At 42.7% G+C, this 16,573-nt stretch overlaps 1 long non-coding RNA gene across 1 annotated transcript; it reads right to left on the bottom strand.

Moving 5' to 3' along the window:
- Nucleotides 1-207: 207 nt before the first annotated feature.
- On the bottom strand, nucleotides 208-994 carry LOC138667471 (uncharacterized). Its single transcript, XR_011318775.1, has 3 exons — nucleotides 971-994; nucleotides 822-890; nucleotides 208-264 (listed from the first exon to the last, which is right to left on the bottom strand). It is a non-coding gene; the product is annotated as an uncharacterized lncRNA (long non-coding RNA).
- Between the last annotated feature and the right edge of the window lie 15,579 nt (nucleotides 995-16,573).

Here is a 16,573-nt window from a genome sequence, read left to right on the forward strand (position 1 = left end):
AGTTTCTTTCATCACACACAGTCGAGTGAGCACGGCCAAGGTCTCTGCTGCTTTACACTGCAGTGCAATACTTACAAATGCACTTCGGACCCGTGTCGTGGCATTGTCCCAGCCATCCCACATCGCTTGGGCCACCTCATTCCATAAACAGCGGAGCGTGGTGTTGTTTGAGTGCAGTGGATCCCGGCTGTCCCACAACGGGACTCGCTCCTGGACCAGGGTGATAAGTAGATCGTTGTCTATCAGGTCGTCCCGTTGTGAAACCTAAAAATTAAAGAAAGTCATTAAATTTTGCTCAATTACATAAGGAAAAGAAAGAAAAAAGATGCGGAGAAATGGCATGAATAGGAAAGTCAAGATACAAAAGGATTCCAGAAGGAAAAAGTTTAGAAATACAAGTGGAAAGAAAGGAAGATTAGGCTATGTGCACACGTTCAGGAATTCATGCTGAAAATGCCTGTGAAAAACCGGACATTTTCTGCAAGAAATCCGCAAGAAAACCGCATGCGTTTTTGCCGCGTTTTTGACGCGTTTTTTTCCGGACACTTCCAAATGCATTTTGTAGTGGGAAATCCGCAAAAAAAAACCCGCAAAATTAATGAACATGCTGCGTTTTTTACCGCGATGCGTTTTTTTTGCGGAAAAAAGCGCATTATGTGCACAAAACATGCGGAATTCATTCTAAATGATGGGATGCTTATTGTATGCGCTTTTTTTGCGGTTTTATAGCGTTTTTATCGGGAAAAACCACGAAAAAAACGCATCGTGTGCACACAGCCTTAAGAATATTGCACTGAGGACAGTCAGCCTTGTATATGTACCCACTGCCGTCTTTCCACCGGACCTTTACTCCGCTGCTCCTGCCCTGTCTGTGCCTCAGTAGAAGAGCTCTAAAAAAAGGAAAAATCAAATTGTCACATGTGTCGATGTGACAGTGAATACTTACCAATCTGACGAGGCAAATACTCACCTCACTGACATGCTCCACTTCCGACTGTCATGGCTGAAACTCCTCACCAGATGAAGAATCCGAAGAAGACATTCTGATGCATGTAGAAAGAAATAAATGGCAGAAATTAGGACATATAGAGACAGAAAATAGAAAATAAAGGCATTGGCTACGATATACTCACATTGTTCAGAGTCTTTTCCTCCAAGATGTGGCCTGTCCGTGTCTCTTCGGCTTCAGAGTCTGGTGAGAAGTGACCTGCAACTGTCCACACCCTCCCTTTTATCACGTTGATGGTGGGGGGTGGCTTATCGGTGTCTAGACATTGTTATCTTAATTGAAACGCATGCGTTCAAAAACGCAACCAAACGCATGTGCTAAAAAACGCATGCGTTCCCATAGACAGCAATACGTTTTTTTGACGCAAACGAACGCATGCATTTCATTGCGGCAAAAAAGTCTCTAGAAATTACTAAATGTTTCATTTCCGCGCCAAGATGCAAGCATCGAAACGACGCATGCGTTGTCAAACGCGGCCAAACGCGACAAAAAAAACGCATGTATTTTTAATGTTAAATATAGGAAAACACAACGCATGCGTTTGTATGCGTTACAAACGCAGCGGCAAAAAACGCAAATGTGAAACCAGCCTAAGATGTTCTTTGGCCCAGGAAATACTTTTACTTCTCTGTTTAAGATTTAGGAATGGCTTTTCCTTGGTGTTCGTGCATCAAGTAATCAATGATGTACTGTTCTATCCGACACCTAAACTCCTCCATCGTGCAAGAACTGGTTGAGTTCCCTGGCTGATGCTCTTCTGTTTTGCAAGGCTAGCCTAACAATTCTTCTGTCTGTTTTTGGAGTTGTTGCCTTTTTTCTTCCTCTTCCACTCTTAGTTTTAATGCTGCAACTATCAGCAAAACGTGAACACAGCTTTTGCACTCCAGAAGCATTGACTCCACCACCCATCTTCCTAGCAATTTCTCTGAAACTGTATCACTCCTTCCTCAAAACAATAGCTGTAGCTCTCTTTTTTGCAGACCAATCAAACCTCTTTGTGACTGGCATGATTAACCCCTTCCCGACCTTTGACGCCACGTAGGCGTCATGAAAGTCGGTGCCATTCCGACCCATGACGCCTATGCGGCGTCATGGAAAGATCGCGTCCCTGCAGATCGGGTGAAAGGGTTAACTCCCATTTCACCCGATCTGCAGGGACAGGGGGAGTGGTAGTTTAGCCCAGGGGGGGTGGCTTCACCCCCTCGTGGCTACGATCGCTCTGATTGGCTGTTGAAAGTGAAACTGCCAATCAGAGCGATTTGTAATATTTCACCCATTATAACGGGTGAAATATTACAATCCAGCCATGGCCGATGCTGAAATATCATCGGCCATGGCTGGAAATACTAGTGTGCCCCCACCCCACCCCTCCGATCGCCCCCCCACCCCCCCGATCTGGCCGGTACACTGCTCCGGCTCCCCTCCGTCCAGTGCTCCGCTCCCCCCCGTGCTCGTGTCCGCTCCCCCCGTGCTCCAATCACCCCCCCGTGCTCCAATCACCCCCCCTGCACTCCGATCCACCCCCCCCGTGCTCCGTTCCACCCCCCCGTGCTCCATTCCAGCCCCCCCGTGCTCCGTTCCACGCCCCCCGCGCTCCGTTCCACCCCTCCCGCGCTCCGATTCCCCCCCCCGTGCTCCGATCCCCCCCCCGTGGTCCCCCCCCACCCTATCATACTTACCGATCCAGCCGTGGTCCCGTCCGTCTTCTCCTGGGCGCCGCCATCTTCCAAAATGGCGGGCGCATGCGCAGTGCGCCCGCCGAATCTGCCGGCCGGCAGATTCGTTCCAAAGTGCATTTTGATCACTGAGATATAATCTATCTCAGTGATCAAAATAAAAAAAATAATAAATGACCCCCCCCCCCCTTTGTCACCCCCATAGGTAGGGACAATAAAAAAATAAAGAATTTTTTTTTTTCCACTAATGTTAGAATAGGGTTAGGGTTAGGGGTAGGGTTAGGGTTAGGGGTAGGGTTAGGGTTAGGGGTAGGGTTAGGGTTAAGGTTAGGGCTAGGGGTAGGGGTAGGGGTAGGGTTAGGGTTAGGGGTAGGGTTAGGGGTAGGGTTAGGGGTAGGGTTAGGGTTAGGGCTAGGGTTAGGGCTAGGGTTAGGGTTAGGAATGTGCACACGTATTCTGGTCCTCTGCGGATTTTTCCGCTGCGGATTTGATAAATCCGCAGTGCTAAACCGCTGCGGATTTATGGCGGATTTACCGCGTTTTTTTCTGCGCATTTCACTGCGGTTTTACAATTGCGATTTTCTATTGGAGCAGTTGTAAAACCGCTGCGGAATCCGCACAAAGAAGTGACATGCTGCGGAATGTAAACCGCTGCGTTTCCGTGCAGTTTTTCCGCAGCATGTGTACAGCGATTTTTGTTTCCCATAGGTTTACATTGAACTGTACACTCATGGGAAACTGCTGCGGATCCGCAGCGTGTGCACATACCTTTAGAATTAGGCTATGTGCACACGGTGCGGATTTGGCTGCGGATTCGCAGCAGTGTTCCATCAGGTTTACAGTACCATGTAAACATATGAAAAACCAAATCCGCTGTGCCCATGGTGCGGAAAATACCGCGCGGGAACGCTGCGTTGTATTTTCCGCAGCATGTCAATTCTTTGTGCGGATTCCGCAGCGTTTTACACCTGTTCCTCAATAGGAATCCGCAGGTGAAATCCGCACAAAAAACACTGGAAATCCGCGGAAAATCCGCAGGTAAAACACAGTGCCTTTTACCCGCAGATTTTTCAAAAATGGTGCGGAAATATCTCACACGAATCCGCAACGTGGGCACATAGCCTTAGGGTTAGGGTTGGAATTAGGGTTGTGGTTAGGGTTAGGGGTGTGTTGGGGTTAGTGTTGTGGTTAGGGGTGTGTTGGGGTTAGGGTTGTGATTAGGATTATGGCTACAGTTGGGATTAGGGTTAGGGGTGTGTTGGGGTTAGTGTTGGAGTTAGAATTGAGGGGTTACCACTGTTTAGGCACATCAGGGGTCTCCAAACGCAACATGGCGCCACCATTGATTCCAGCCAATCTCGTATTCAAAAAGTCAAATGGTGCTCCCTCACTTCCGAGCCCTGACGTGTGCCCAAACAGTGGTTTACCCCCACATATGGGGTACCAGCATACTCAGGACAAACTGCGCAACAATTACTGGGGTCCAATTTCTCCTGTTACCCTTGTGAATCTAAAAAAATGCTTGCTAAAACATAATTTTTGAGGAAAGAAAAATGATTTTTTATTTTCACGGCTCTGCGTTGTAAACGTCTGTGAAGCACTTGGGGGTTCAAAGTGCTCACCACATATCTAGATAAGTTCCTTGGGGGGTCTAGTTTCTAAAATGGGGTCACTTGTGGGGGGTCTCTACTGTTTAGGCACACCAGGGGCTCTGCAAACGCAACGTGACACCCGCAGACCATTCCATCAAAGTCTGCATTTCAAAAGTCACTACTTCCCTTCTGAGCCCCGACGTGTGCCCAAACAGTGGTTTACCCCCACATATGGGGTATCAGCGTACTCAGGAGAAACTGGACAACAACTTTTGGGGTCCAATTTCTCCTGTAACCCTTGGGAAAATAAAAAATTCTGGGCTAAATAATTATTTTTGAGGAAAGAAAACGTATTTATTATTTTCACGGCTCTGCATTATAAACTTCTATGAAGCACTTGGGGGTTCAAAGTGCTCACCACACATCTAGATAAGTTCCCTTCAGGGTCTAGTTTCCAAAATGGGGTCACTTGTGGGGGGTTTCTACTGTTTAGGCACATCAGGGGCTCTGCAAACGCAACGTGACGCCCGCAGAGCATTCCATCAAAGTCTGCATTTCAAAACGTCACTACTTCAATTCCAAGCCCCGGCATGTGCCCAAACAGTAGTTTACCCCCACATATGGGGTATCACCGTACTCAGGAGAAACTGGACAACAACTTTTGGGGTCAAATTTCTCCTGTTACCCTTGGGAAAATTAAAAAATTCTGGGCTAAATAATTATTTTTGAGGAAAGAAAACGTATTTATTATTTTCACGGCTCTGCATTATAAACTTCTATGAAGCACTTGGGGGTTCAAAGTGCTCACCACACATCTAGATAAGTTCCTTTGGGGGTCTAGTTTCCAAAATGGGGTCATTTCTGGGGGATCTCCAATGTTTAAGCACACCAAACGTGACATGGTGTCCGCTAATGATTGGAGCTAATTTTCCATTTAAAAAGCCAAATGGCGTGCCATCCCTTCCGAGCCCTGCCGTGCGCCCAAACAGTGGTTTACCCCCACATATGGGGTATCAGCGTACTCAGGACAAACTGGACAACAATATTTGGGGTCCAATTTCTCCCATTATCCTTGGCAAAATAGGAAATTCCAGGCTAAAAAATCATTTTTGAGGAAAGAAAAATTATTTTTTATTTTCATGGCTCTGCGTTATAAACTTCTGTGAAGCACCTGGGGGTTTAAAGTGCTCAATATGCATCTAGATAAGTTCCTTGGGGGGTCTAGTTTCCAAAATGGGGTCACTTGTGGGGGAGCTCCAATGTTTAGGCACACAGGGGGCTCTCCAAACGCGACATGGTGTCCGCTAACAATTGGAGCTAATTTTCCATTCAAAAAGTCAAATGGCGCGCCTTCCCTTCCGAGCCCTGCCGTGTGCCCAAACAGTGGTTTACCCCCACATATGAGGTATCGGCGTACTCGGGAGAAATTGCCCAACAAATTTTATGATCCATTTTATCCTACTGCCCATGTGAAAATGAAAAAATTGAGGCGAAAATAATTTTTTTGTGAAAAAAAAGTACTTTTTCATTTTTACAGATCAATTTGTGAAGCACCTGAGGGTTTAAAGTGCTCACTAGGCATCTAAATAAGTTCCTTGGGGGGTCTAGTTTCCAAAATGGGGTCACTTGTGGGGGAGCGCCAATGTTTAGGCACACAGGAGCTATCCAAACGCGACATGGTGTCCGCTAACGATGGAAATAATTTTTCATTCAAAAAGTCAAATGGCGCTCCTTCCCTTCCGAGCCTTACCATGTGCCCAAACAGTGGTTTACCCCCACATGTGAGGTATTGGTGTACTCAGGAGAAATTGCCCAACACATTTTAGGATCCATTTTATCCTGTTGCCCATGTGAAAATGAAAAAATTGAGGCTAAAAGAATTTTTTTGTGAAAAAAAAGTACTTTTTCATTTTTACGGATCAATTTGTGAAGCACCTGGGGGTTCAAAGTGCTCACTATGCATCTAGATAAGTTCCTTGGGGCGTCTAGTTTCCAAAATGGGGTCACTTGTGGGGGAGCTCCAATTTTTAGGCACACGGGGGCTCTCCAAACGTGACATGGTGTCCGCTAAAGAGTGGAGCCAATTTTTGATTCAAAAAGTCAAATGGCGCTCCTTCCCTTCCAAGCCCTGCCGTGCGCCCAAACAGTGGTTTACCCCCACATATGAGGTATCAGCGTACTCAGGACAAATTGGACAACAACTTTCGTGGTTCAGTTTCTCCTTTTACCATTGGGAAAATAAAAAAATTGTTGCTAAAAGATAATTTTTGTGACTAAAAAGTTAAATGTTCATTTTTTCCTTCCATGTTGCTTCTGCTGCTGTGAAGCACCTGAAGGGTTAATAAACTTCTTGAATGTGGTTTTGAGTACCTTGAGGGGTGCAGTTTTAGAATGGTGTCACTTTTGGGTATTTTCAGCCATATAGACCCCTCAAACTGACTTCAAATGTGAGGTGGTCCCTAAAAAAAATGGTTTTGTAAATTTCGTTGTAAAAATTACAAATCGCTGGTCAAATTTTAACCCTTATAACTTCCTAACAAAAAAAAATTTTGTTTCCAAAATTGTGCTGATGTAAAGTAAACATGTGGGAAATGTTATTTATTAACTATTTTGTGTCACATATCTCTCTGGTTTAACAGAATAAAAATTCAAAATGTGAAAATTGCGAAATTTTCAAAATTTTCGCCAAATTTCCGTGTTTATCACAAATAAATGCAGAATTTATTGACCTAAATTTACCACTAACATGAAGCCCAATATGTCACGAAAAAACAATCTCAGAACCGCTAGGATCCGTTGAAGCGTTCCTGAGTTATTACCTCATAAAGGGACACTGGTCAGAATTGCAAAAAAACGGCAAGGTCATTAAGGTCAAAATAGGCTGGGTCTTGAAGGGGTTAAAATCTAAAAAAAAACAGTCATTCAGGAGTTTGTGAGATCAAAACAGACATTTATAATTAGTTAAAAAATTAAATTTAAATATTAATAAAATACAAGAAATACAAATTCTCAATAGTTTGTAAAGAAATTAAAGCCTGTAGGACCTATAGTGAAACGATCAAGTGACGACTGTAGCTTTAAAACGCTATTTTTAATTTAACGCGGACATAAAAAAAAGTTAACATATAACTAAAAATTAATTAATTTTACTCACAGAGAACGAAGTCCAGTATTTCTGGTCAAAATTATAAAAACTACCGCCAAAATATCAAAAACAAGTCTCCCGATATCTTTAGTAACAGATTGCGTGCCTGGGCTACAAATATATGTACGTAATCAAGCAAGTAAGATCGCCGAACGTTCCAGGAGTCTCGAAAATTATTAAAAACAAACAATCCACAATCCATTAATCCACAATTTTGGCCACTATATATATATATATATATATATATATATATATATATATATATATATATATATATACAGTGCCTACAAGTAGTATTCAACCCCCTGCAGATTTAGCAGGTTTAATAAGATGCAAATAAGTTAGAGCCTTCAAACTTCAAACAAGAGCAGGATTTATTAACAGATGCATAAATCTTACAAACCAAAAAGTTTTGTTGCTCAGTTAAATTTTTATAAATTTTAAACATAAAAGTGTGGGTCAATTATTATTCAACCCCTAGGTTTAATATTTTGTGGAATAACCTTTGTTTGCAATTACAGCTAATAATCGTCTTTTATAAGACCTGATCAGGCCGGCACAGGTCTCTGGAGTTATCTTGGCCCACTCCTCCATGCAGATCTTCTCCAAGTTATCTAGGTTCTTTGGGTATCTCATGTGGACTTTGATCTTGAGCTCCTTCCACAAGTTTTCAATTGGCTTAAGGTCAGGAGACTGACTAGGCCACTGCAACACCTTGATTTTTTGCCTCTTGAACCAGGCCTTGGTTTTCTTGGCTGTGTGCTTTGGTCGTTGTCTTGTTGGAAGATGAAATGACGACCCATCTTAAGATCCTTGATGGAGGAGCGGAGGTTCTTGGCCAAAATCTCCAGGTAGGCCGTGCTATCCATCTTCCCATGGATGCGGACCAGATGGCCAGGCCCCTTGGCTGAGAAACAGCCCCACAGCATGATGCTGCCACCACCATGCTTGACTGTAGGGATGGTATTCTTGGGGTCGTATGCAGTGCCATCCAGTCTCCAAACGTCACGTGTGTGGTTGGCACCAAAGATCTCGATCTTGGCCTCATCAGACCAGAGAACCTTGAACCAGTCAGTCTCAGAGTCCTCCAAGTGATCATGAACAAACTGTAGACGAGCCTTGACATGACGCTTTGAAAGTAAAGGTACCTTACGGGCTCGTCTGGAATGGAGACCATTGCGGTGGAGTACGTTACTTATGGTATTGACTGAAACCAATGTCCCCACTGCCATGAGATCTTCCCGGAGCTCCTTCCTTGTTGTCCTTCGGTTAGCCTTGACTCTTCAGACAAGCCTGTCCTCGGCACGGGAGGAAACTTTCAAAGGCTGTCCAGGCCGTGGAAGGCTAACAGTAGTTCCATAAGCCTTCCACTTCCGGATGATGCTCCCAACAGTGGAGACGGGTAGGCTCAACTCCTTGGAAAGGGTTTTGTACCCCTTGCCAGCCTTGTGACCCTCCACGATCTTGTCTCTGATGGCCTTGGAATGCTCCTTTGTCTTTCCCATGTTGACCATGTATGAGTGCTGTTCACAAGTTTGGGGAGGGTCTTAAATAGTCAGAAATGGCTGGAAAAAGAGATAATTAATCCAAACATGTGAAGCTCATTGTTCTTTGTGCCTGAACTACTTCTTAATACTTTAGGGGAACCAAACAGAATTCTGGTGGGTGAGGGGTTGAATAATAAATGACCCTCTGAAAAGACTTTTCACAATTTAAAAAAAAAAATAAACAAAGAAATAACATTCTTTTTTTGCTGCAGTGCATTTCACACTTCCAGGCTGATCTACAGTCCAAATGTCACAATGCCAAGTTAATTCCAAATGTGTAAACCTGCTAAATCTGCAGGGGGTTGAATACTACTTGTAGGCACTGTGTATATATATATATATATATATATATATATATATATATATATATATATAGTACATACCAAAGGTTTGGACACACCTTCTCATTTAAAGATTGTCCTGTATTTTCATGACTATGAAAATTGTACATTCACACTGAAGGCATCAAAACTATGAATTAACACATGTGAAATTATATACTTAACAAAAAAGTGGGAAACAACTGAAATTATGTCTTATATTCTAGGTTCTTCAAAGTAGCCACCTTTTGCTTTGATTACTGCTTTGCACACTCTTGGCATTCTCTTGATGAGCATCAAGAGGTAGTCACCGGGAATGGTTTTCACTTCACAGGTGTGCCCTGTCAGGTTTAATAAATGGGATTTCTTGCCTTATAAATGGGGTTGGGGCCATCAGTTGTGTTGTGCAGAAGTCTGGTGGATACACAGCTGATAGTCCTACTGAATATATAAACGTTTCGGTCAATATCACTGACCTTCCTCAGTACACTCACTGCTGTACAGGAAAAATATATATGTGGCTTGCGCCAAAATGATAGAAGGTCCTAGGATGGATCCTATTGCTTAATGTTGGTCACGAGAGAATAACATGTCGGTCCCCTCTTAATCCTCTAGAATATGTGGGGATTCGGTTCCATATTAGTCTGTTGTGGGCGAATTGACTTCATATGTCTGTGAAAAATAGGGACCCCGTATTTTCCTATGCACTGCTTTGATCCATGTAACGGACCAATAGTGTGTTTGCCTCTATCGGTGGTGGATAGCGGTGTCGCCTGCCCAGTGGGAACGCGGTGTCCGCTGAATTTGCAGAATGGGAAAAACAAAAATTAGAACAGGACCCTCAGTTTACACAGAACATTATGTTTAGTGATGAGGCAAACTTTTTTGGGTGGACCATTTATATAAATGCACCTAAATCAAATGGGAATAGTAACAGTTTTCTTGCGTAGGGTGTCTTGCATTGAAATCAGCTGCAATGACCCGTGTACTGCGTTCACCAGACATCAACACAATTTCTATCTGCTCCTACTGTGTTAACCTCTGCGACATGTCAATGGCTGTAAACAAAGAGAAACTTGTAAATAACTCATGGAAGAATAACGTTACGGTAAAACCAAGCACACCATTGTTTTTCTTGTGAAATTTTCAATAAGTTTGATGTGTCACATGACCCTCTTCCCATTGGAAAAAATAAAGTTGGATCCAAAATGGCCAACTTCAAAATGGCCGCCATGGTTACCACCCATCTTGAAAAGTTTTCCCCCTCCCATATACTAATGTGCAACAAACAGGAAGCTGATATCACCAACCTTTCCCATTTTATTTAGGTGTATCCATATACATGGCCGACTCTGTATATACAGTATATATATAGAGAGAGAGAGAGAGATATCGACTTTTACTCTCTTTCGTCAAGATAATAGTATGTTGTGTAACATAAGACTGGTGGCAGTACATAGGCTCACTGCCAAGCTGGGACTTGTAGTTGAGCTGTAGATCAACATAAAGCTTGCGATAACCACTGACATCTGCTGATGTCAGGGAGTGTAATGTAAGAGTAGAGATTGCACAGGACAAAGGACAAGACAGCTATCCATGAAACACACCTAGCACGAGCCTCCACAGACACGGCCAATGAGGCGCCTGCCTGTGACCGAGCCTGTGTGGCGGGGCTGCCCTGTTAGACCGCCACCACCGCTATCTACCGGCTCTGTAACAGCCAGGAGATCTTGCATCAGGTCTTTCCTAAGTAGGTGAAAGGTGACAGCACTGAGCGGATGAGACTGAAATATCTTCTCCATGTGGGACTGTCTAATATGTGGCTGACAGCTGAATAATCCGAATAATCCCAGTGTAAAATGGGAAGAAGTCTGCACTCCAGTCTATTATCTATCTTTCTATCTATCTGTCTGTCTGTCTATCTATCTCATATCTATCTGTCTATCTATCTATCTATCTATCTATCTCATATTTATCTATCTATCAATCTATCTATCTCATATCTATCTATCTATCTCATATCTATCTATCTATCTATCTAATATCTATCTCATATCTATCTATCTCTCTATCTATCCCATATATATCTCCTATCTATCTGTCTATCTGTCTATCTATCTATCTATCTATCTATCTCATATTTATCTATCTGTCTATCTATCGCATATCTATCTATCTATCTATATATCTATCTCATATCTATATATCTCATATCTATCTATCTATCTATCTATCTATCTATCTATCTATCTATCTATCTATCTGTCTCCTATCTATCTATCTCATATCTCTCTATCTATCTATCTATCTATCTATATATCTATCTCATATCTATCTATCTATCTATCTATCTATCTATCTATCATATCTATCTCATATCTATCTATCTATCTATCTATCTATCTATCTCCTATCTATCTATCTATCTATCTCATATCTATCTATCTATCTATCTCATATCTATCTATCTATCTATCCGTCTATCTCATATCTATCTATCCCATATATATATCTCATATCTATCTATCTATCTATCTATCTATCTATCTATCTATCTATCTATCTCATATCTATCTCATATCTATCTATCTATCCCATATCTATCTATCTATCTATCTATCTATCTCATATTTTAATCTGTCAGTCCATCTATCTTATGTTTATGTTTTATGTATCTTATAGTCCATTTATCTATTATCTACTATATAATTGTCTAAGGGTCACTTCCATCTTTCTGTCTGTCTGTCTTTCTGTCACAGATATTCATTGGTCGCGGCCTCTGTCTGTCATGGAATCCAAGTCACTGATTGGTCGTGGTAAAACGCCCACGACCATTGCTGCGACCAATCAGCGACGCCCGCAGTCCGGCGGCAATATGGCCGCTCTTTGCTACCCGTAGTCAGTCAGTGCCCACTCCATACTCCCCTCCAGTCAGCCCTCACACAGGGATAATGCCAGCGTTACCGGACCGTACCGGACCGGACCGCTATGTTACGCAGCTATTAACCCTGTGTGACCAACTTTTTACTATTGATGCTGCGTATGCAGCCAATATACTACATGTCTGTGCTGTATACTACGTGGCTCTGTGCTGTATACTACGTCGCTGTGCAATATACTACGTGGCTGGGCAATATACTACGTGGCTCTGCGCTGTATACTACGTCGCTGTGCAATATACTACGTGACTGGGTAATATACTACGTGGCTGGGCAATATACTACGTGACTGGGCAATATACTACGTGACTGGGTAATATACTACGTGGCTGGGCAATATACTACGTGGCTGGGCAATATACTATGTGACTGGGCAATATACTACGTGGCTGGGCAATATACTACGTAACTGGGCAATATACTACGTGACTGGGCAATATACTACGTGACGGGGTAATATACTACGTGGCTGGGCAATATACTACGTGGCTGGGCAATATACTACGTGACTGGGTAATATACTACGTGGCTGGGCAATATACTACGTGACTGGGCAATATACTACGTGACTGGGCAATATACTACGTGACGGGGCAATATACTACGTGGCTCTGTGCTGTATACTACGTCGCTGTGCAATATACTACGTGGCTGGGCAATATACTACGTGGCTGGGCAATGTACTACGTGGCTGGGCAATGTACTACGTGGCTCTGTGCTGAATACTACGTCGCTGTGCAATATACTACGTGGCTGGGCAATATACTACGTGGCTGGGCAATATACTACGTGACGGGGCAATATACTATGTGACTGGGCAATATACTATGTGTCTGGGCAATATACTACGTGGCTGGGTAATATACTACGTGGCTGTGCAATATACTACATGTTGGCACCAATGACACGGCAAGGAAGGACCTACCGACAATCTGCAAGGACTTTGAAGAGTTGGGGAAGAAAGTAAAGGAAGTGGATGCACAGGTAGTTTTTTCTTCTATCCTTCCAGTAGACGGGCATGGCACCAGGAGATGGAACAGGATCCTTGATGCAAACAACTGGCTAAGACGATGGTGCAGACAACAAGGATTTGGATTCCTGGACCACGGTGTGAATTACTGGTATGATGGACTCCTCGCCAGAGACGGACTACACCTCAACAAACCTGGGAAACACACATTCGCCAGAAGACTCGCTACACTCATCAGGAGGGCGTTAAACTAGAAGAAGAGGGGACAGGAAGAAAAACATTAGACTCGAACAAAGACGACCCAGGAAAACATACTCAGAAGGAAGGTAAGAACATTTCTAAAACAATCCACAGTGAGGAGATTGGAACAAAACAAAATCCTCTAAACTGCATGCTCGCAAACGCCAGAAGCCTGACAAACAAGATGGAAGAACTAGAAGCAGAAATATCTACAGGTAACTTTGACATAGTGGGAATAACCGAGACATGGTTAGATGAAAGCTATGACTGGGCAGTTAACTTACAGGGTTACAGTCTGTTTAGAAAGGATCGTAAAAATCGGAGAGGAGGAGGGGTTTGTCTCTATGTAAAGTCTTGTCTAAAGTCCACTTTAAGGCAGGATATTAGCGAAGGAAATGAGGATGTCGAGTCCATATGGGTCGAAATTCATGGAGGGAAAAATGGTAACAAAATTCTCATTGGGGTCTGTTACAAACCCCCAAATATAACAGAAACCATGGAAAGTCTACTTCTAAAGCAGATAGATGAAGCTGCAACCCATAATGAGGTCCTGGTTATGGGGGACTTTAACTACCCGGATATTAACTGGGAAACAGAAACCTGTGAAACCCATAAAGGCAACAGGTTTCTGCTAATAACCAAGAAAAATTATCTTTCACAATTGGTGCAGAATCCAACCAGAGGAGCAGCACTTTTAGACCTAATACTATCTAATAGACCTGACAGAATAACAAATCTGCAGGTGGTTGGGCATTTAGGAAATAGCGACCACAATATTGTGCAGTTTCACCTGTCTTTCACTAGGGGGACTTGTCAGGGAGTCACAAAAACATTGAACTTTAGGAAGGCAAAGTTTGAACAGCTTAGAGATGCCCTTAATCTGGTAGACTGGGACAATATCCTCAGAAATGAGAATACAGATAATAAATGGGAAATGTTTAAGAACATCCTAAATAGGCAGTGTAAGCGGTTTATACCTTGTGGGAATAAAAGGACTAGAAATAGGAAAAACCCAATGTGGCTAAACAAAGAAGTAAGACAGGCAATTAACAGTAAAAAGAAAGCATTTGCACTACTAAAGCAGGATGGCACCATTGAAGCTCTAAAAAACTATAGGGAGAAAAATACTTTATCTAAAAAACTAATTAAAGCTGCCAAAAAGGAAACAGAGAAGCACATTGCTAAGGAGAGTAAAACTAATCCCAAACTGTTCTTCAACTATATCAATAGTAAAAGAATAAAAACTGAAAATGTAGGCCCCTTAAAAAATAGTGAGGAAAGAATGGTTGTAGATGACGAGGAAAAAGCTAACATATTAAACACCTTCTTCTCCACGGTATTCACGGTGGAAAATGAAATGCTAGGTGAAATCCCAAGAAACAATGAAAACCCTATATTAAGGGTCACCAATCTAACCCAAGAAGAGGTGCGAAACCGGCTAAATAAGATTAAAATAGATAAATCTCCGGGTCCGGATGGCATACACCCACGAGTACTAAGAGAACTAAGTAATGTAATAGATAAACCATTATTTCTTATTTTTAGTGACTCTATAGCGACAGGGTCTGTTCCGCAGGACTGGCGCATAGCAAATGTGGTGCCAATATTCAAAAAGGGCTCTAAAAGTGAACCTGGAAATTATAGGCCAGTAAGTCTAACCTCTATTGTTGGTAAAATATTTGAAGGGTTTCTGAGGGATGTTATTCTGGATTATCTCAATGAGAATAACTGTTTAACTCCATATCAGCATGGGTTTATGAGAAATCGCTCCTGTCAAACCAATCTAATCAGTTTTTATGAAGAGGTAAGCTATAGACTGGACCACGGTGAGTCATTGGACGTGGTATATCTCGATTTTTCTAAAGCGTTTGATACCGTGCCGCACAAGAGGTTGGTACACAAAATGAGAATGCTTGGTCTGGGGGAAAATGTGTGTAAATGGGTTAGTAACTGGCTTAGTGATAGAAAGCAGAGGGTGGTTATAAATGGTATAGTCTCTAACTGGGTCGCTGTGACCAGTGGGGTACCGCAGGGGTCAGTATTGGGACCTGTTCTCTTCAACATATTCATTAATGATCTGGTAGAAGGTTTACACAGTAAAATATCGATATTTGCAGATGATACAAAACTATGTAAAGCAGTTAATACAAGAGAAGATAGTATTCTGCTACAGATGGATCTGGATAAGTTGGAAACTTGGGCTGAAAGGTGGCAGATGAGGTTTAACAATGATAAATGTAAGGTTATACACATGGGAAGAGGGAATCAATATCACCATTACACACTGAACGGGAAACCACTGGGTAAATCTGACAGGGAGAAGGACTTGGGGATCCTAGTTAATGATAAACTTACCTGGAGCAGCCAGTGCCAGGCAGCAGCTGCCAAGGCAAACAGGATCATGGGGTGCATTAAAAGAGGTCTGGATACACATGATGAGAGCATTATACTGCCTCTGTACAAATCCCTAGTTAGACCGCACATGGAGTACTGTGTCCAGTTTTGGGCACCGGTGCTCAGGAAGGATATAATGGAACTAGAGAGAGTACAAAGGAGGGCAACAAAATTAATAAAGGGGATGGGAGAACTACAATACCCAGATAGATTAGCGAAATTAGGATTATTTAGTCTAGAAAAAAGACGACTGAGGGGCGATCTAATAACCATGTATAAGTATATAAGGGGACAATACAAATATCTCGCTGAGGATCTGTTTATACCAAGGAAGGTGACGGGCACAAGGGGGCATTCTTTGCGTCTGGAGGAGAGAAGGTTTTTCCACCAACATAGAAGAGGATTCTTTACTGTTAGGGCAGTGAGAATCTGGAATTGCTTGCCTGAGGAGGTGGTGATGGCGAACTCAGTCGAGGGGTTCAAGAGAGGCCTGGATGTCTTCCTGGAGCAGAACAATATTGTATCATACAATTATTAGGTTCTGTAGAAGGACGTAGATCTGGGTATTTATTATGATGGAATATAGGCTGAACTGGATGGACAAATGTCTTTTTTCGGCCTTACTAACTATGTTACTATGTTATGTATGTTACTACGTGGCTGGGCAATATACTACGTGGCTGTGCAATATACTACGTGTCTGGGCAATATACTACGTGGCTCTGTGCTATATACTACGTG

Source organism: Ranitomeya imitator, chromosome 2, assembly GCF_032444005.1.
Source record: "Ranitomeya imitator isolate aRanImi1 chromosome 2, aRanImi1.pri, whole genome shotgun sequence".
Taxonomy (NCBI): Eukaryota; Metazoa; Chordata; class Amphibia; order Anura; family Dendrobatidae; genus Ranitomeya; species Ranitomeya imitator.